General features: G+C 39.8%; 1 protein-coding gene across 1 annotated transcript in view; it reads left to right on the top strand.

Moving 5' to 3' along the window:
- Positions 1 to 20,598, top strand: part of LOC144376333 (uncharacterized) — a 118,482-nt gene extending 97,884 nt beyond the window's left edge. The window contains exon 5 of the mRNA XM_078043721.1: positions 1 to 20,598. This exon is cut by the window's left edge and continues 24,405 nt beyond it. The gene's annotated coding sequence lies outside the window, so the exon portion shown is untranslated.

The following is a 20,598-nucleotide window of genomic DNA, read 5'->3' as shown; positions in this document are numbered from 1 at the left end:
GTTCATGTAGGTCTCTCTCGGCTCCTCTCCCATCTTCCTCTGCTTCCCTATGGCCTCAGGCCCTTCAGCCTCTCAAGCAAATCTATCTAGTAACTTGTCAAATCATCTCAGTCTCACCCCTTGAGCATTCTCCCAAGCTATTTCCTGTTGACAAAACCTTCACCTCACTCAGTCATGAAATCTCCCTGTAGGCAGGGTCTTCTGGATTGTCCAACACTATCATGATATCATGTGGAATACACTTGAACAAGTTGTGAGTTCTTTCAGGCTTAAAGCTGTCTGCACAAATAGACTCCATGATTTTCTCCTTCCTTCTACCCCTTCCCTGTGAAACCAACACATGCTGTGTGTATGTTGGGAATTAGCGGGGATTTATTCATTAATTTCTTTGGTTTATGTGTGTCAAATTGTCTCTGCGCCACTTAGTAGTTGTGTTAGAGCTGTCTTTGATCATAAGGGCCTGGAGTTTGGGATGTGTGTTCTTCTTCTGAATGGTGCTCATTTAGGGCCACATGTATCTGGCTGCATTGTAATGATGGAAAGATAAACATTTGGCTTTTGGGTCTGACTTTCATTGTCCCCAAAGCCTGAAGTGCAGCTTCTTAAATTTGTGGACTTACATATTTTTGTTTTAACACAATAGCAGGTTGTTAATCCCCATCCTTAAATCTGTAGATATTAACATTGATTATGTCTTTAATATCCAATTTTGAGCTTGTAGGGTAATATCCTTCTACTACAAAACCATGTACAAAGGACAATGTTCTGTTTTTCCTAGTGACAAAATCTAATGCCATTTCCCCTTAAGCATATTCAAAATGAGAAAGGAAACACCTCTTCTGATATAATAAGGATTTTAGTTTTCATTTCAACATCATGAAAATTAGACACTGGATAGGATCTTCCCTGTCTAATATATCCTTAGCTTTCAATTATACTTTCTATTTCACCAGAAAGTTAAGATTCCTCCAACTTCACAATGCTTCCCTTTATTTGGGGTGGTCAGCATCACCTTGTGCCCATCCCTTGTTTTTTCAACAATTATTACCACTTTTAGAGAAGTAAAGTTGGGCAATCTGGATGCACAAGAGTCTCTGAGAACTATTCTGGTGCCCAGTGGTATGGAATAAGGCATAAAACACATCTCAGGTTAAGGGAGACCACTTTCAACTCTGTCACTTCCACAGGAAATAGAATCCTGGAGTAAAAGGGTATGGTCCTTCCTCTGAGAGTGGAGGATCAAGTCCTCTCCCACAAAATGTTGGCAGGTTCTTCTGGAAGCACCCTTGCTATATTGCCACATAGTTGTGAATTTATAAAATCATTCCATTCCTCTGGTCTTCATCTTTCCTCTCTGTTCTAATGGCAGACTATTTAAGGTTCTTTTGAACTCTACTCATTCACCAACAAAGGTTTATGAAACCCCACTAAGCTCTATGTTCTCAGAATGCAATGGTGAACCAGGGAGATGAGGTCTCTGGTCCCCTAGGACTGAAGCTATAATTGCTATGGAATAGTCTCTCTATGGAAGGAAGATTGACAGTTACGTTTTTTAAAATTAATTGTTTAAATTTATATATGATAGCAGAATGCCTTACAATTCATATTATACATATAGAGCACATTTTTTCATATCTCTGGTTCTATACAAAGTATATTCACACCAATTCGTGTCTTCATACATGTACTTTGGATTACATTCTACCATCATTTCTAACCCCATGCCCCCTCCCTTTCCCTCCCACCCTTCTGCATTATCTAGAGTTCATCTCTTCCTCCCATGCTCCCCCTCCCTACCCCACTATGAATCAGTCTCCTTATATCAGAGAAAACATTTGGCCTTTGGTTTTTTGGGATTGGCTAACTTCACTTAGCATTATCTTCTCTAACTCCATCCATTTACCTGCAAATGCCATGATTTTATTCTCTTTTATTGCTCAGTAATATTCCAGACAATTACATTTAACTAGGATTTTAGTTTAATATTAGCCTTTGGATTATCCCCATCTTATTCCAAGTCATGATTTTTCTGTCCTTTTTCTACTTGCTGGTCTTCCTCAACCGTTCCTAGAAAAGTACAATTCGAAGTCAAACACTTGTCTTCTAAGATGCATTGTGATAAGCACAAAATAAATTTTATTGGTCAGTATTTGTTTTTAATAAGTTGTGGTTGATATCTCTTGCATTTATGACTGTGATTTAGGGAGGGAGAATAGATAATTGTGACCATATTTGGGTTTTGTTAATCTGACATTATTATGTGACCATATGGGTAACCCTTCAAAATAAAATCAGTTGAAATTTCTTCTCCTTATAAAAAACTTTCCCTGGGAATCAATTGTTAGATACTTCCTACATGGATTGCCATATTGCATTTAAGCAGTGGGTTTATATTTTTGAGTGCCAATGTGTGTCATTTTCCTATATAAACAGCTATGCTTAAAGCTTAATGAAGTAGGAAAGGCATTCAGGAAGGGCCAGAGCCAACATCTTGTACATTTGAACCTATCTGTTCTGCCAGTGACCCATACAAGGAAGAGCTGTGTCAGCTAATCATTTATCTGACCACTGCTGACAGACAAAGACCTTGTGCTGAGCTTGGATGGAATGTCACAAAAACATCACAAGTCAACAAAGTAACACATAATTCCTGTGGGGTCCTATACTTATTTTTGCCCTTGCTTGGAGCTGAAGAATTTGTGCACAAAAATACATCTTATCTGCAAATAACATACACATTTTAAGAGTTTAAATTACTTTGTTTTGAGAAGGTGTTTTTAAAACTATTTGGACACATATTTTCCAATGATGATAATTAGCTGATTAATAATATCATAGTCATCAAAAAAGATAGCATGTTTTTAAAAATCATGCAACAATAGATGAGTCCTTCCATGGCTTTAATTGGAACACCTAATAATTATAACCTTGTAGATGCAAAGGAAGAAGTGTTTTCAACTGTAAACAAATACAGAAAACAAAACAAAAATTTGTCAGCGTAACACCACCCACTTATATGACTACTAAGCCAGAAAACAGCTGTTTTATTGAATGCATTGTTTCGGGGGATACTGGAAGTAATGGTTTCTAATATTGTTATCACTGAAAGTCACTTGTCCCATCACCTGAGAATTTTGAAAGATTTTTTTCTTATCAGATTATACTTATTTATTAGGCTTTTCCATTTTAATAAGCAAACACAATTACAGCCACCAGTTAGTCATTGTAATGAAAGTGTAGCCAACAGATTTTCAGCACTGAGCTGCTGTAATTCCCACCCAAACCAAAGAAACTCCCATAGGTATCATGGACTCCCTAATGGTGATCAAGTACATGATTTCTTTCAATCACTTAAAAATCTTGAAAAAGGCACAGAGAACCCATTACTACCTTTCGGAAGTTCTAGAATTTCAAGGATCTTTTTGAGGAAACTCAGTGATACATTAAAATTATATGGATGAATTTAGCTGTGTTGTTGCATATAAGGGATGAAGAAACCTTTATTCTAACTCTTTGTTCCCAAATATTTTTCTAAGAAAGTGAAGAACCTAACAGAATCAAACAAAGTCTGTCCCACTACAAGAAAAATTTTGATGGGGTTCCTTGTAAACCAAGTGTTTTGGTAATTATCAAGAGATGCTTTGCTGAGCAATGGAGCTATTTCTTATTTTTTTGGTAGGTATGGAGGGGCATAATTTAAGACTGGCTGGATGAAAATAGTAAAAGAAACTATCTAAAAAGAAGAATTATTCTTTATGAAAAGAATATGAAGAAAATTCCAACATGCAGTATCAATTCCATTGTGAGATGGTTGATCTCAGAAGATGTACAGGAAGCTAGGAAAATATTTTTTTCTGCCTTATGAGTTATACTGTCTCTGAGAATCAATGTTGGTTCTTGGAAAGTGTGTGTGTTACAATAGCTATGTACTGAAGAGATTGTATGGCGGACACATAATACCAGAGGAGACCCACTTATAATTCTTAGGCCAACTCTGGATTGCCTTGTGGTCTTACAATTTTACAGCTATCATCTCTACTCCAACCCCATTTCCACCCAACTTCATATCCAAAGCCTGTTGTGTAACTGCTATCTAGTTTGTTTCAGAAATTTCCTGGGAATGTTCTTCTCTAGACCAAATACCTCAGGCTTAGGGAAAGATATGGTCAGGGGAAAGCAGAAGATACTTTGAGATTCTTTTCAGAAGGACATATAAATGCTGGCTGTGGGAGGAGGTGAGCCATGCAGAGATACTCCAGAAATGCTCCACTAGATAGGCATGGCCATAAGTTCAGAGGAGCAAGGTCAGGGGCTAGGATGCATGTGACCATGAAGAAACATCCTACTACCATAAAGTATTTTCTTGGATGCTTGCTATGGTCTAAATATTGTATAGCTCTAAGATTCACGTTAAAATCTTATCTTATAGTGGTAGTTTTAAGAGGTGAGATCATTTAGAAAATGATTAAATCATGGGGGTTTTGCCTTCATGAATGGAATCAATGCCCTTATTAAAGAGGCTTGTGGGAGTCTGTTTTCTCTTTCTGTTCCTCCCACCATGTGAGGATAACAAAAATGCATCATCTACGAAACAGAGAGCAGCCCTCACCAGACACTGAATTTGCTGCAGCCTTCATGTTAGATTTCCTGGTCTCCAGTGACAAACTTCTGTTGCTCATAAATAGCCCAGTCTAAGGGATTTTGTTACAGCAGCCCAATGGACTAAGACAATGCTCTACACTTGAACATGAAAAAAAAAATCGCGTAAGACATCAAATACCCTCTGCCCACTCCACTGCCTTCTGTTTTATTATTTCTAGTTACCTCGGCTCTTCATTTAAATCTGATGTACTGAATGGTCTTGGGTGCTGATGTAATGGAGGCAAAAAAAAAAAAAAGATGAAGCTAAAGGACATGTGACTTTTTCCCTTCCAAATCTATTGGTTACAGAGAATTATGGAGAGTGGACCCCAAACTAAGCTTTACCTACACGTTGCCTCCTTCTTTGTTTCCCAAAGTGTGTTTGAACCATATTAATAGGTGTTCCATTCCAAGAAAGGATTCTATTAGACATTAAGTTTGGAATAGGTTATATACCATTGTAGAGTCAGCTATGCATTAACAATCTAAAAAAAATCTGATAGTCTTGCAGTAAAGAAAATGATATAACTTTGGTTAAAGTATTTGACCACAGACTTTCTTTCTCACAGGACATGTTTTTCATGAAACAAGATTGACATCTGGAGAACTGTATCACACCTTTCTTGAAGCAATTGCTTTCTCTCCTTTTCTGACGTCACACTCCTGGTTTCCCTTTAACCTTTCTGGTACTCCTTCTGGCTCACTGTCTTCTGCTCTGTCTTGAGATATTATATTCTCTCAAGGCTTGGCCCTGGGCCCTCTCCTCTTTTCATTGCACATTCTTCTCTTCTCATTCATGCCTGTGGCTTTCATGAACACTTCATGCAGATGTCTCACAGATGTTAGCTCCATCTTGGACATCTTCTCTGGGTTTGATCCCTGTATATTTACCAGGGTACTGGTCATTCTGCTTGGGTATCTTGAAGGCACTTTTCTTTCCCTTGCTCAGTCTATTTGCAGGGTTCCTTTTCTCAGCAAATGAGAGTACACTTCATTCTGTTATGCAAACCAGAAACCTGAGTGCCGCCTCTGGCAATGCTTTCCACCACATGCATGAAATAGTAGAGATTTTACCTCCTAAGCATCTTGTATCTGCTTACTTCTATCTTTACTTCCCTTATTTGGTCCAAGTTACTGACTTTTCATACACAAGATCCTACAAAGGTTTAGATGGCCTTTCAGTATTCACTCTTGCTCTCTAATTTTTCATCTATAAGACATCCCAAATGATGGTTCTTAGAATGGTTCTTAATCATATCTTTGCCCTTAAAAGACTTCATTACTCCTAGAACAAAGAAGACCAAAGCCTCAAGTTGCAAAAGACCTTTGTGTTCCTGCTCCTTTCTCTTGTTTCAGCCTTATTATAATTTTATTGGTGCATTATACTTATACATAATAGTGGAATGTGTTGCTATATATTCATACATGCACACAATATAACTTGGTGAATTTTGTTCCCCCAAACTTCCTCTTTCCCTCCCTCAGCCTATTTTGTATTGCACCACCCATAACCCTTTTTGCTGATGAGGTTGGACACCCCAGGACTTAGCAAGAAGCAGGTTTATATTATCTATAGCAGTCTAGAGGGGGCTAATGCTTAAATATGTCTGGACTTTGAGGCTGGAGGTTCTTTGAGCTTTATACCCATTGGGAGGGAATTTACATTTTTTTGTGGGAGTTTATGTAGAAGAAGTACTTTTTGTGTCACTTTCTTATATTAGTCAGAGATTTTCACAAGATTTTACCATGGGAAGCAGAAATAGTAATTTTTATTTTTATTTATTATTTTTACAGTATCAAGTTTGCAGGCAAACTTATCTTTTACAAGAAAGGTCAACTGAGTCCTTACAGGAAATAGGAAGCTGCAAACTGTATTAATCCCTCTGCAGAACTCTTTTGCTGATATCCTGTTGATAAGAACAATTATGGTAAGGGTCTTTGCAGAAGCTTAATTATGACTCTTTGGTGTGTGGGGGGGGCACTGCAGTACATAAAATTCATTCTTTTGAAGTATCGGGTTCAGTTATTTCAGTATGCTTCTCAGTTCATGCAGGCTTTACTGTCCAATTCCAGGGCATTTTCATCACCCCCGAATCCCATTAACAGTCACTCTCCACTCTCTTCTCCTGTAGCCTCTGGCGATCATGAATCTACTTTCCATGTCTATAAATTTGTCTATTCTTGATATTTCATATAAATGGAATCAGAATAACTGGCCTTTTGTGTTGGCTTCTTTTTAAAAATATTTTTAGTTATACATGGACACAATATCTTTATTTTGTTTATTTATTTTTATGTGGTGCTGAGGATTCAAACTAAGTGCCTCACATGTGCGAGGCAAGCTCTCTGCCACTGAGCCACAACCCTAGCCTGGTGTTGGCTTCTTTTATCTTAAATACAAGGTTTATCCTTGTTGTAGCATGTGTCTACACTTCATTCCTTTTGATTGTCAAATAATGTTCTACTGTTTGTATCTTTTCATCAATTGGTACACATTTGAGTGTTTCCACCTTTTGGCTATCATGAATGATGCTGTATGAGTATCCATATCCAAGTTTTTATGTGAACTTATTCTTTTGTGCATGTACCTAGGAATAGAATTGCTTGGTCAAGTGGTAGGTAGTTCTATGTTCAGTTTTTTGAGGATGTGATAAATTCCTTCCCAAAGTAGCTGTACCAGTTTAGATTCCTACCAGCAATGAATGAGGGTTCCAATTTCTCCACATTTTAGCCACCACTTGTTATTGACTTTTTGATTCTAGGCATGTTGATAGTTTTTCAGTGGTATCCCATTGTGTTTTTTTTTTAAATTTTAGTTGTAGATAGACACAATCTTGATTTGTTTTTATGTGGTGCTGAGGATCGAACCCAGTGCCTCACATGTGCTAGGCAAGTGCTCTGCCGCTGAGCCACAATCCCAGCCTCCCCATTGTGGTTTTGATTTGCATTTTCCTAGTGATTAATGAACTTGCTGGCTTATTTTTAATTTCTGAAATACATCTTACTTCCTCTTGCCACAGGGCTTTGCATGTGTAGTTCTTCTTGCCCTAATCCCTTGATTCTTATTCTGCTCTTTTTATACAGATTGCAGTTGTCATTTCCTTAAGAAAGTATTCTCTGTCATCTCTGGGTTAATATGTTGCCTCCAAGACTTAGTTGGACTGGGTAATTCTTCCTTACCATGATTGCATTTCTTCATTGTTACTTTAAAAAATTCATTTATTTTTAATTGGCATATTTATGGGGTACAATGTAATGTTTCCATACATGTATATGTTTGTAATGATCAAATTGCACAATTAGTGTATCCATTACTGCAAACATTTGATATTTCTTGTGGTGAAACATTCTAAGTTCTCTTTTTTAGCTTTTTTGGTGCTTAATGACTTCTTTTCTATCAGACTGTAAGTTTCATGAAGACAGGGAATTTGTTATATTCTAGCCAGTAAATCTTTTCTGAATAAGTAAAAAAAATGAATAGATTAGTTATGAGTTAACATAAATAGTTTTAATAAGTAAGACATTCAATACCATTATACATTCTTGTGGGATTTCTCAGAAGACAATTTGGAATCACAAGTTTTCTCTCTGTTTGAATAGCTACATACTTTGGTGAGCTAGCAATGATAAATGGGAGGAACAAATGAGGGCAAAGAGGAACACGTGTAGGGATGCAGGCTAGGTGCTTCCCATCAGAATTTTTTGGGGGGGGTACCTTTATAAATCATAAAATGATGGGTTATAATTTTGTGAACAGTTTGTGGAAATCAACTAATTTGTCTTTTAAACTCATTTTCTTATGAATTAATTTCTCTAACATTGTTAACACGAAAATTCAGTTTCCTTGCAGCACATTGACCCTTTTTCTAGTAATAATTTTTACATTAGCACATAGGCACTTTCTGACAAGACTTTAACTTAAAAAGGCAAAGTAGAGGAGTTCTTATTCTCTGATGCACGTCTCTTCATCCGTCATTCCTATTTGAAACCCAAGATTTCAGTTGATGTATCTGCTGAGCATTAGATGGCATTTATTTATACAAATGAAAGCTAGAATTTCAGGAAAATCTAATCTAACATCCTCCAGCCTTCATCATTGGAAGTGACCCACACTGAAGAGTAGCTTGCATACCTTAGTGCTCTGACACTCAGTGGATCTATCAACTAGCGGATAGGACCCTTTACTCAAGTGCATTGTATTTAGCAAAGGAAGAGGGTGACCAAGACTCCCTATACATCAACAAACAGTGACATCTTGAAGCATAATGACCAAAACCAAGATTGCCCCTACCTTATCTATAGTCAAATATAGCCTTAGGTAATAAAGATGGAAAACAGTAATACTAAAGAAAACATACCTATCCGGGGCTTTTACCAAATTGCTAAAGGTGCCAAGCTCCTTTTCCTTCTCCCTGTTAGTCAACTCTTCATGGTTGAGGGCATAGAGATTTAATGACAGGAGATGGACATGCCACAGACAGAAGTGGCCCTTGGACCCTGGAGGTCACGGGGGATGGCGTGTGTGAAGGAATGTGCATCCTTTTTACGCCTTTGTTCCAGTGGCTATGGTCCACTGGCAAATCCTGTTGCACTAAGATCGGAGGGTGCTGATAACTCAAACCTCATCCAGGCATGTGGACATTGTTTTTCTGTCATGGTCTTCTGAATCCAAAGTGCTCCACCCCCACCTCAAAAAACAAAAAAGACTCTGGCTTCTTCCTGTATGGAGAACTATTTCTCTGTCTCTCATCTTCTCTTTCTTTCCATCTCTAACACTCTTTTTCTCTGTCTCTCCATTGCTTTCAGTGTCTCTCCTCTTAGGTCTCCATCAACTAAATACTTATACATACTTATGTGTTATATATGTATCTATACATATATGTATAGTTATTTATAGCTACTAGACTTATTTATCGATATAGTTGACTAATATGTAAAACATGTAGGATATATGCAAAAGTTTTGTCTCTATATACACACACATCTTAAATATTTATAATCCTCAAATGAGAAGGAAACCCAATTTAATCTGTCAACGAATGGGCACACACAAACCTCTTTATCTATCTTATATGGGAAAAGACTAGTTTAGTTAGAAATAGTGTGAAGGTGATCTGGGGTTCATGGCTGCTTGTCTGGATAGTCTCAGTGCTCTTAACTGGGCTACAGTTGCCCTGTCAAGAATTCGGATGTGTGTCAGCTGTAGGGCTCATCCGGGATCCACCTTTGGAAACTTTTCCTGGCACTGTTACTTGGTACTAACTCTGCACTGTGGATTTTGTCCTGTTCTCTACCTGCTCACCTTTGATCCTGGCTCTTTTGTAATGGGTCCCTAATCCATCTTTCCCTGGGGTGTTAACTTCAGTGCCCTGAAGCTATGAGGAGGGGAGATCAGATAAGTAATCCCAGAAGCCCTGAGGTCTCTAGGGGACTCCTTCTGGTTTCTTCTTTGAGCTCTCTGTTCCCATGGACCCACTCCGTCTTCTGGCTTTAGAAGATTTAAGGGGAGGATAAAGTCTTTCTGAGGTGGTTTAGAAGATGTACCTGGATTCAGTGCCTTGATTCTCAAGATCGGGTGTTTCAAAGGTAGGCCTTAGAACCCTCCAGAAACCAGTGAACCCCAGTGAGCTGGGAGGGAGCCCCTTTGCCTCTTTCTCATGCTGCAGCTGAGGAAGCCTACGTGTTTAGTGTATAATCCAGGACATCTGGTCCTACTAGCGTTCCTGCTGTCCTAATCCTGTAACAACTGCACTGGGAGCGTTGCACCTGTAACTCAAAGACGTTGCTGTACTTTGTCCTGCAGGTCAATTATATCAGGCCATATGGAACTCCAGGTCTCAAGGGGTAATGTGGTGTGTCCTTACATTTGGTGAAAGAAGCAGAGCATGAAATAAAACCCTTCTTTCAGGTTGGCAATCCTGTGTTAGAGGACTGCCTGAAACTTCCAGCATCTTTAGAGCACAAATTTGAGGCTGTGCTTCATGTAAATTGACCTCAATATTATACTGATTTTACCTAGAGCTGAGATAACAGCCAGCTGCACTACATATTTTCAGAATGGAATGATCAACTCTTAGGACTTGGTTTGGGGAATGGATAAAGGGTAAGATTTTGGATGGAATGGAACAAATCCCTCTCTCTTCCCTTAATCTAATCTCTGACCAATCTGTCTCATACTGACTGACTCTGTGAAGTGGAGGTTGTTCTTACCAAGAACTGTGCCTGTCACCTTGCACTGTCCAGGCTCTGCTGTCATCTGCACTAGTCTAGTTCACAGGGCATGTTCTGGATTCAGATGTGTGAATTTGATTATGGTAAGTTTCAATTCTTCAAAGTTGGGAGATAGGCATTAACAATGGTTCCTTTGGGCTGCCATCTTTCAGTGAATTAGATACAGGCACTTACTCTGGTATCATTATAGTCCAACATTTCCTAGACAGTACTCCCCATACCCTGTGCAAGGTTAATGGAACAAGTTACTAGGACATAGGTGGAAATTTGGTTTTTGCCAATTAGATGGAACTGCAGGCAGGGAGAGATGGAAAAGGGCATTTGGGGCTGGACACAAGGAGGGACCCTTCAGAGCATGTCTGGGGCACATGTGTGTGAACAGTGCATGAGCCCAGGGCAGTAGCTGTGCCACCTCCCTGGGATGTAATGGGTTGTGGTATGTGAACGGGGGAATCCAAGCTGGTGATGGAAATGCCCACATAGGACAGATATTTTTTTTCCCAATTTTTTTTTCGTTTTCAATTTTTATCTACGTGTAACTGGCATGTCCTCTGGCATTAGCTTGCTATGTCTCATGACCCCTCTCTCATGGGCCCTGTCTGCTCTGCTGCTGACATCCTTTGCTTGCAGGCTGTGTTTCCACATGCTTTGCCCAGGTCAACCACTCCAGAACTGCCACATGCCACACTCCTTAGGCTCCAGCCAATGCAAACATGCTGCTCTATGTGGCACTTTCCCTACTGCATGTGATCCTGACCACTCCTTCACTGCCCCCCTCATCCCTCATCCCCCCTAGCCATCATGTTGCCTGCTCAGCGGGCCATAATCATTTCCCTACATGACAACACAGATGTTTGGGACCTGAAGTAGTGTAGCTCTTTCATCTTACTATGTGGTTTGGATGTAAGATGTCCCCCAAAAGCTCAAGTGTGAGACAATACAAGAAGGTTCGAAGGAGAAATGATTGGAATGTGAGTCTTAACCCAATTAGAGAATTAATCCCTTATGGGATTAACTGAGTGGTAACTAGAGGCAGGTGGGATGTGGCTGGAGGAAGTGGTTAATTGGGGCGTGGCTATAGGGTATATATTTTGTATCTGGACCTGGAGTCTCTCTCTCTTCTTCATGATCACTGTGATTTGAGCTGCTTCCCTTTGCCACACTCTTCTGCCATGATGTTTTTGCCTCATCTCAAGCCCAAGGAATGGAGCTAAGACCTCTGAATGGACTAAGACCTCTGAAACCGTGAGCCCTCACATAATCTTTTCATCCTCTACAGATGAGCTGGTCAGAAACCCAAACAGAAAAATGAATGAAACAAGAACCATGGTGCCTTTTTCCCAGGGCACATACCCACATTATAGTGGCCTAATAGGGTGACTTTCGTGCTTATTATGTCTAGCCACTGTTTAAAGTATCAGGACACAACAAAGATGGGAGAATCCAAGTCCTGCTCTCACAGAGCTCACATGGCAAAGGAGGAGATTGCCCTTAAACAAGTCAATAAGCAAACAGATAATGTGATTTCAGGCAATGTAATTTCAGGTGGTGATAAGTAATATTAGGACAGTGGATGTTAAAGAAATTCTTTTGAGGGAAGGGATGTCAGCCTCACACATCCTACCTTCATCTGAAGAGGACTTCTTTAAATAAAAATATAATGAAAAAACATTTTTATATTATAATTGGCAGTAAATTAGGTCATCTTTGGGGAATAGAAAGTAGAAATATTGCAGATATTTATTCTTTATATAAGTTCATCTCTTGGGAAAATTTGATGTTAGTTTTGAACAAGAAAATCTTACATCAGTTCTTATCAACTGAAACACAGAAATATGTATTACAAGGTTGTTTTTCTGAAATAATTTAGATAGATATCTTACTGTTGGGATTTGATTCATAATATTGCTCCTAGAGTTGAGCTGAGCACATGTAGGTCATAGTTCATTACCTGTGTTCCCTTTTGTGTTAATGATCATGCTAATTATCTACAGGTGTCTTTATTTCCCTCCCTTAAGGACTAAGGGTTTCATTTGGTTTAATTTCATTTTGGATATTTATGTTTTTTATGTAAATTCTCCCTATAACTGAAAATATTCAAATTTTGCCTCCATTTGAGATTGTGTTGCTAATATTTAGATTTTGGGAGATAATTGTTACTGTCTGTTGTTTTGCATTTTTCTAAATGAAGGGAACAACATTTTCAAGATGGTTTATGTTTAATAATAATATTAATGATGATGATGATAACTGGAAATATTGGTGCAGTGTTTTTTTGTTGTTGTTGTTATTTGTTTGTTTTGTTTTTTTGGGTACCGGGGATTGAACTCAGGGGCACTCAACCACTGAGCCACATCCCCAGCTCTATTTTGTATTTTATTTAGAGCCAGGGTCTTACTGAGTTGCTTAGCCCCTGGCTTTTGCTGAGGCTGGCTTTGAACTTGCAATCTTCCTGCCTCTGCCTCCCAAGCCACTGAGATTACAGGTGTGAGCCACTGCGCCTGGCTGGTGCAGTGTTTTCAGTTAGAAACTTCCAGCAATAAATGATTCAAAGTTGATTTCTATGATATATATCTGTGCACATTTGAGAATACTACATAAACATATACATATACAAAGTGAATTTTATTAATATGAGTTGGGTTCAATGCAATTATTACCAATTTAGGGTCATACTTTAAATATTTGAGGTAAAACTTACACACAGTTCATATGCACACCAAGTGTAATATTCTATGAATTTTGATGAAAATATATGCCTAAATAACCACCACCTCAGTCAAGTTGTAGAACATTTCCATCATTCCATAAAGTTCCCTAGGTTAGGAGCTATAATTTTAAGTATATATACTATATTAGATATAAAAGTCAGAAATCTGGCTTATTCATGCAAATAAATTTTTAAAAGGCTTAATTAATGCATTTTACTAGCATCTTAACCAAACAAGTAATTTTATTTAACATTTGTTGGCAGTTAAATATTGTTCATTGCCCATGGGCTTATCAGTAGTGCCAAAATCCTTTGGGAAATTAAACTTTACTCATGAGGTAGCAAAAGCTTGCTGATTAATTTAACAATGGGCTAATTATAAATAGCTTCTTATAATTAGTCCAAGGCAGGAGGTTTTGTTTGATTTACATCAAACATGTCCATCATTAGGTATCTTTTGGGCCCAGAAAGCAATCTCAGTTTTCTGGTTGTAATGGCCCAATGCCACCTGAAGGGACATGGACAGAAGCAAGAACTACACAGATTTTTATATTCATTCATTCAACAGATTAAACTCATACTGTGTGCCAGGAACTGCTAAGCACTGGGGTTACAGCAGTGATCAAAGCAGACAAGCAGACAAAATCCCTCTCCTCAGAGAAAATTGACAGCAACAACAACAAAAACCCAAACAGAAAAATGAATGAAACAAGAACCCACAAAAAACCCTGTCCAAATGTGTCCATAATAAATCATATCAGATAATGTGATAATGAGAAGCATCAGGAAAAAAGTAAGGTAAAAGATGAGGGAGTCCGTCAGAGTGGGTCAGAGTTTCCATAGTGTGGTCATGGAGAACCTCTCTGAAAAATTCACATTTGAATATGGGTCTGAGCAACCAAGCAGGTATCTGGGAATTGCAAGAGCAAAGATCCGGAGGAGAGAATTGCGTGAAGCTTTCCAAGAATAGCAAAATGGGGGAATGACTGGGGAAAAGGCAAAGAGGCTGAAGAAGGAAGGGTGGTCAGATCCTAGGATAGTACAGATGGCTGTAGGCTGTGATGAGGATGTAGGAATTGAGATTGTGGGGAAAAATGTGGAGTCTTTTGGGATCTTTTTCTTTTGAGCCCAAAGTGAATAAATGTCCTTCTGAGTGTACCTTGACTACCTTGAAGTCATAAAACTAAAAGTTTGTTTCATTTACAAAAATGGAGTTTCAAAAATTAAAATTAATTTAAAAAGTATATGAAAAATTACATGTTTGCACCAGAGTTTTGAAATAAATTTTTTTATTTTGGGCCAATTTAGATTTACGTGAAAGTTGCAAAGATGGTCAAGAAAGTTACCTTTCATCCTTTACCCAATTTCCCCTATTGTTAACATCTTACATTACCATGGTTCCTTTGTCAAAACTAGGACATTGGCATTGGTCTATTACTATTAACAAGTCTTCAGATTTTATTTGACTGTCACTAATTTTTCCATCAATGTCCTCCTTCTGTTCCAAGATCCAATGCATTTATGGTTGTATCTCCCCAATCTTCTCTGGGCTGTGATACTCTTTCTTTTTTATTTCCATGACCCTGACTTACCTAAGGAGTATCAGTTTGGTATCTCATAGAATATTCCCTTTTGGGTTTGTCTTTTGCTCCTCTCATGATAAGGGCTACGAGTCTCTGGTTAGAATACCTGGAGGTGAGAACCTAGTATCTGGGTGCTTGTACTGGTGATGCTAACCTTCATCACTTGGCTAAGGTAGGTTTGCCCGATTTCCCCACCATAGAGTAACTATTTTCCTCTGATTCTAGCCTTTGGAATTGAGCTCATCCTTAGGGGGAAATGGATGGGAATTAAGCTTCTTGGGAGTATTTTAAATAGAGGACTGATACTATCCTATTTATGTTTTAAAAGAGTCACTTTGTGTAGAGAGTCGTCAGGGCAGAGAGATTGAGCAGCATCCAGTGGGAGATGGTAGTGTGGACCATGGAGAGAGATCTAGAAATGAAGAAGAGGAGTTGGAATTTTTGTCAACTTAGAAGATACAGCCCACAGATTTTATATTGCCTTTCTAACTTCACTCCCATGATGGCAGTGGCCATTGGTAATGATGAACATCAACTCCTTTTTCTAATTACAACATCACTTCCTGGAAGGACAGGGCTCTCTTTCTATACTTGCTGGATGTAAATGATTGTTGATTGATTTGTTTGCATCCTCAGAGTAAACCTAACTGGTTCCTTGAGCCAAGCTACAAATGTCTCAGACTTTAAAAAGAAGTCTTAGCATAAAAATTTATGGTGATCTTGCCAAGGGGAGCTGGTATCTTAGAACCTTCTATGTACTAGGTTCCTATTTAGGTGCTTTATATTGGTTGTGTGTGTTTCAAGACCCAGAAAAAAGCAAGAATATAGTTTTTAAATTTTTTTTTAAATTTAGAAATTTTAAATTTCTGTAACTGAACTTAAATTTTGTCTTAAATCTTCATTTTTTCCCCAAAGTAAAAACCTGAGTCCAGTTATATTTACATCAACTTAGTCCCTTCTTGGATTAGATTAGTTCATTTCATCTTTAAACCCACACAGCTCTGGAATTCCCCTACTCTTCCTAATACTGTTCTCAAAACTGCTGTGATTTGGGTTTAGGCCTCTATGGATCTGGAGGAGAGGATGGCACATCCTTCCTCTGATCTGACATTATCTCCCATGAGAGTTAGCTGTCTGGCTTGGTCTTTGTACCTTTCTGTTCCACATTGGCCGTCTCCTGAGAAATATTTTCATTTCTCATAAGAAATAACCATATTCTTATTAGCTCCCCCAAGGGAATCCCACCTGCTGTGTCCTTCCACAGTGTCCCCTATGTCTGCTTTCATGCTTCTTGCAATTTAACAAGGAGACCCTCTTAGCAAGTGGGATTCAAGGCCCCTCTCTCAGGGGCTCCTCAAACCTGAAAATGATCTGTCATCTCTCTCCTCTGATTCTCTTACTGGGACTTGGCTCAAGTGGGCAGGGGCTTGGCATCCAAACCAATGTCTAGCTTGTTCCCTTCACTTCTCCAAGCTTACCTGAGGCTCTTGTGCCTGAAAGACTTAGGCGCTGAAGTGGGGGATCTTCTGCTGAAGGCGGGCTGCTTAGCCAGTAATCTTCTGAAGCCTATTGTTTATTAGAAGCCAGGTCTTTGGAAACAAACAAAAATCAAGAATTATCTTATTTCTCACCCTAAGAGGGAGTGAGAAATGAGAGGCTGTAGTAGAGGCTAGTTTTTGAAGAACTAGGTAGAAGAAGACAAGATTAGAAAATAGACCAGTGGGCAATGCCTGGGCTGACACTTTTCAGTCTCACCCACCACATGACTATTTCACTTGCTTTGTATTAGTTCTGTGAGTTTTATCTTCTAACTGTTCTTTGGTAAGTGAGAAATTTCTTAAGAGAGGTTACAAAATTGTTCAAGCTTCTACAGACAGCATGCATTAGCATAGCCAGGAATCAAAACCAGAGCTGTTCTGACACCAAAGCTTATGTTTATCTACTCCAGCTCATAATTAAACTCAGAAGAACATTTTCCTTGCATGCGAATGACCCAAAGCATTCCAGAGAAAGCAATAAATAGCCTGAGTTGTGAGTCAGAACCATGGAGGGCACCTTTCTGGTCAATGGGTATCCGATATCTCTTTTGCTCTTTTCAAATTTTGACTTTCAACCAATAATTATTGAGTACCCGTAATGTTGTACAGGGATATGGCAGTGAAGAAGCTGGTTCTTGTTCTTAGAGAAGCTAGAGCCAGGGAGAGGCAAAAGGCTAGCAAAAAGATATCGAAAATTCAGCAAGTGAAGTGCCACTTGAGGAGTAAAACAGCTTGCTTTGAGAGACCTAGAAAGGAGCCTCTGACTCTGCCTTGGGGGATCCACAAAGTCTTCCCGGAAAGGATGGAGTTTAAAGTCCAGACATACAAATGGCTCTGGGATGCAGGGAGGTGAGGAGGGAAAGTAACAGCCCACTGGAAACCTTTTTTTTCTAAATAGTGTTCTCTTGCTTTTATAAAATGGGGTGAATTAAGCTTCATTGGAGGCAGGGATTGGTGAGGCCTCTATTTCCCGAGTCCACCCTCTAAGATAATAGAGTCCAAAGGCTGGCTGTCTCTCACCATCCTCCTGGTGCCTGCTCTTCCAAAGGAGCCCCGAGTCCTCTGCAGCCCAAGCTGCGATGGCTTCTTATTGATTGCTTCTGAAAACGCTTCCCCTGCTGGATGCTCAGCCTGCTCACCTTCCAGCCCGCTGAGTTCTTTTCATTGGCTTCGCCTCCCTTGGGGCCTGAACTAGGCTGCATTTGTGAAGTAAACACCACCAGGGCAATCAAATGCTACAGAAATTCAGCCGAAAGATGCAAAGCAACTCTACCATTTCCTCCTCCTCAGCTTCTGAGGTCCTGGGAAGAGCCCAGGGGAGGATGCTTATTCTCACTTGAACAGGCAGTGGGTTTTTAAAAAAAATTTTTTTTTAAAGGAAAGAAATGTGGTTATTTAAAAAATTCAACCTTTTCCCTCCATTCCCTCCCTGTTGCAGGCTTCTATTCAAAGCCTCATTTTCTCCCTGAGACATTTCAGCTCCCGAATTTATTTTACATAAAAAAGCATGACATGTGTTTTTTTTTTCCTCCTTACATATTTTTTCAGGTGACAGTGAATTCTCTCAATTCTCAGAATTTCTACTGGTGCCTTCTGCAGGGGAACACAGGGGATACTCTTAGCAGACAGTGGCTGCCAGGACGAAGCCAAAAGGGCCAGTGGCAGATGGATCTTGATGCTTGCTCTCAGGGTTTAAATGGTCTGGTAGAACATCTTACCCCATGTGCAGGCTTTTATGCTTCTGGGGACAATGGAGTCCCTGGAGCCTGGGGAAAAACAGAGTATGATCCAAGGGCTGCGTGCTGGGCTGGGCATCAGGAAGGCCAGGGTCTGGTATTGCCTGCAGGGAGGGATCCTGGAGCAAGTCTCTTCTGGTTGTTATTTGCCATAAGAGTTTGAATCTGAGCCAGACAAACACTTAGTCACCTTCAGAAATGTGGTGGGGCATCTGGGCCCTCCACTCCCACATGCACATTTTCTGGAAGCTACTGTTTAAGCAATCTACTTTAAGAAAACTCCAAAGAGAAAAATCAGAATTTGTGATAATGGTGGTGGGCAAAGAAGGCAGAGAGGTTGACTATTCATGCTATACACCACATGGGCTCCTCTTGGAAACAATATTTGAACTCTGATTTCATTTACAAGTTCTGTTAGAGTCTGTAAACAAGTCAGGATGGCGCCTGGCATTTTGCCAGGGGGAGTGGTTTGTGAGGTGACGCCAGCGAGCCATTAAGGGTAGAGATTCCTTATTGGTTGACTGCTGTATCTAGTTTATGTTAATTAAGATAAGCTGTGTGGAATGTATATATACCCCTCCTGTCCTACAATAAATGGCTCCACTCCTGCTGTATCAATGTACACAAGTTGTTCGTCACCCCCCAGTTAGTTTGCTGCAGCTGGGCTTCGGCAGATGGTGGCCCATACGGGGAGCTCTGGGACACTCAGGGGTAAGTGATGAAAAAAAAAAAGAAAAGCTGCCCGTCCATAGATAGGATGGGAGCAAATCTGCTCGTCCCTAGACAGAAAGGGCGGGAGGAAAAATGGCCATTTTGAGAAAATGGAGAAGATTGATGCAGTATGTTTGTGTCTTGTTTTGTCTTGGTATATTGTATTGTCTTTGTGATGAAAATATGGAAGGGATATTAGGTAAATTGATAAGGGAAAGAGGCACACCAGTGGAACCAAGAATAGTTAGGGCCTGTGTTGAGGGAAGCCCAGGAACTCTAGTCAGAAAGAAGAAAGTTCAGAGGAGGAAGGATTGTCAGGAAAAAAGTTGCAGCAAAAGGCTATTATTAAATACTTTTCATTATCAGAGGGTGCGTAAATCAGCGTGGCGTCTGCCATGTGTGTGAGCCGGGTCATGGTGCAACAAGGACATTCCAAGCAGCGACAGCGGGCTCTTCCCCGCTCCCCACGCCACTGTGAGAGCCCAAATCCAAACCTGACCCGGAGGCACAGTCTTGCAGGCTCTTGCTCCCTGTGCCCAGTGGCAGTTTGAGTCCGGAATACTCCCCGGACTCTCCTTGGGGCCATCTGGGGCTGCCCCAGATGCTGCAGGCATCCCTGAAGTTTGATTATTTTAAATGCCAGTAACTACAAGGGTTCTCCACACCATTACTAATGAGTGATGAGCACCATTAAGGCCTATTTCAAATATAAAATACTTTGAGATAATGTACTAAATTGTTCAGAAGGTTGTTTTCTTAGTGCCTGCTGGAATACTACAGGATTTTCTTTAGCCATCTGGAGTTCCTGCCTTCGTCCCAGTGCCAGTGAAGACGAGGGTGGAAGAATTTCCAGTGTTGCTGAAAACCAACAAAACTTTGGCTGAGGGAACCGGATGAGACTTTGGATCAAGCTAGCTGCTTGCAGAACTTACCTGGACTGTGATTTAAGCTAGCTGTCTGCAGAACTTACCTGGACTGTGATTTACCTGGACTGTGAGTTAATCTATTGAGACACTGCTTTACCTGGACTGAGACAACAAACTGTAATCTACAACAAATTGTAACTCAGTATCTTTGCTAACGGTGTCATTGCTGGTATAATTTTTCCAAGGGCTTCTTGCATGGAGCCATCAATTGGCTTGGTATTATGGCAATTTGTATCCTCCCTTCTGCTTGTAGCAGATTATTTATGGTGTTTGTGTAAAAACAACTATGGTCGTTATTTAAATTAAACAAAAGGGGGAAATGTTAGAGTCTGTAAACAAGTCAGGATGGCGCCTGGCATTTTGCCAGGGGGAGTGGTTTGTGAGGTGGTGCCAGCGAGCCATTAAGTGTGGAGATTCCTTATTGGTTGACTGCTGTATCTATTTTATGTTAATTAAGATAAGCTGTGTGGAATGTATATATACCCCTCCTGTCCTACAATAAATGGCTCCACTCCTTCTGTA

The sequence above is a fragment of the Ictidomys tridecemlineatus genome, chromosome 3, assembly GCF_052094955.1.
Source record: "Ictidomys tridecemlineatus isolate mIctTri1 chromosome 3, mIctTri1.hap1, whole genome shotgun sequence".
In the NCBI taxonomy this organism is placed as follows: Eukaryota; Metazoa; Chordata; class Mammalia; order Rodentia; family Sciuridae; genus Ictidomys; species Ictidomys tridecemlineatus.
The sequence above is the reverse complement of the archived record's forward strand: the minus strand, read 5'-3'. Positions and strand labels throughout refer to the sequence as shown.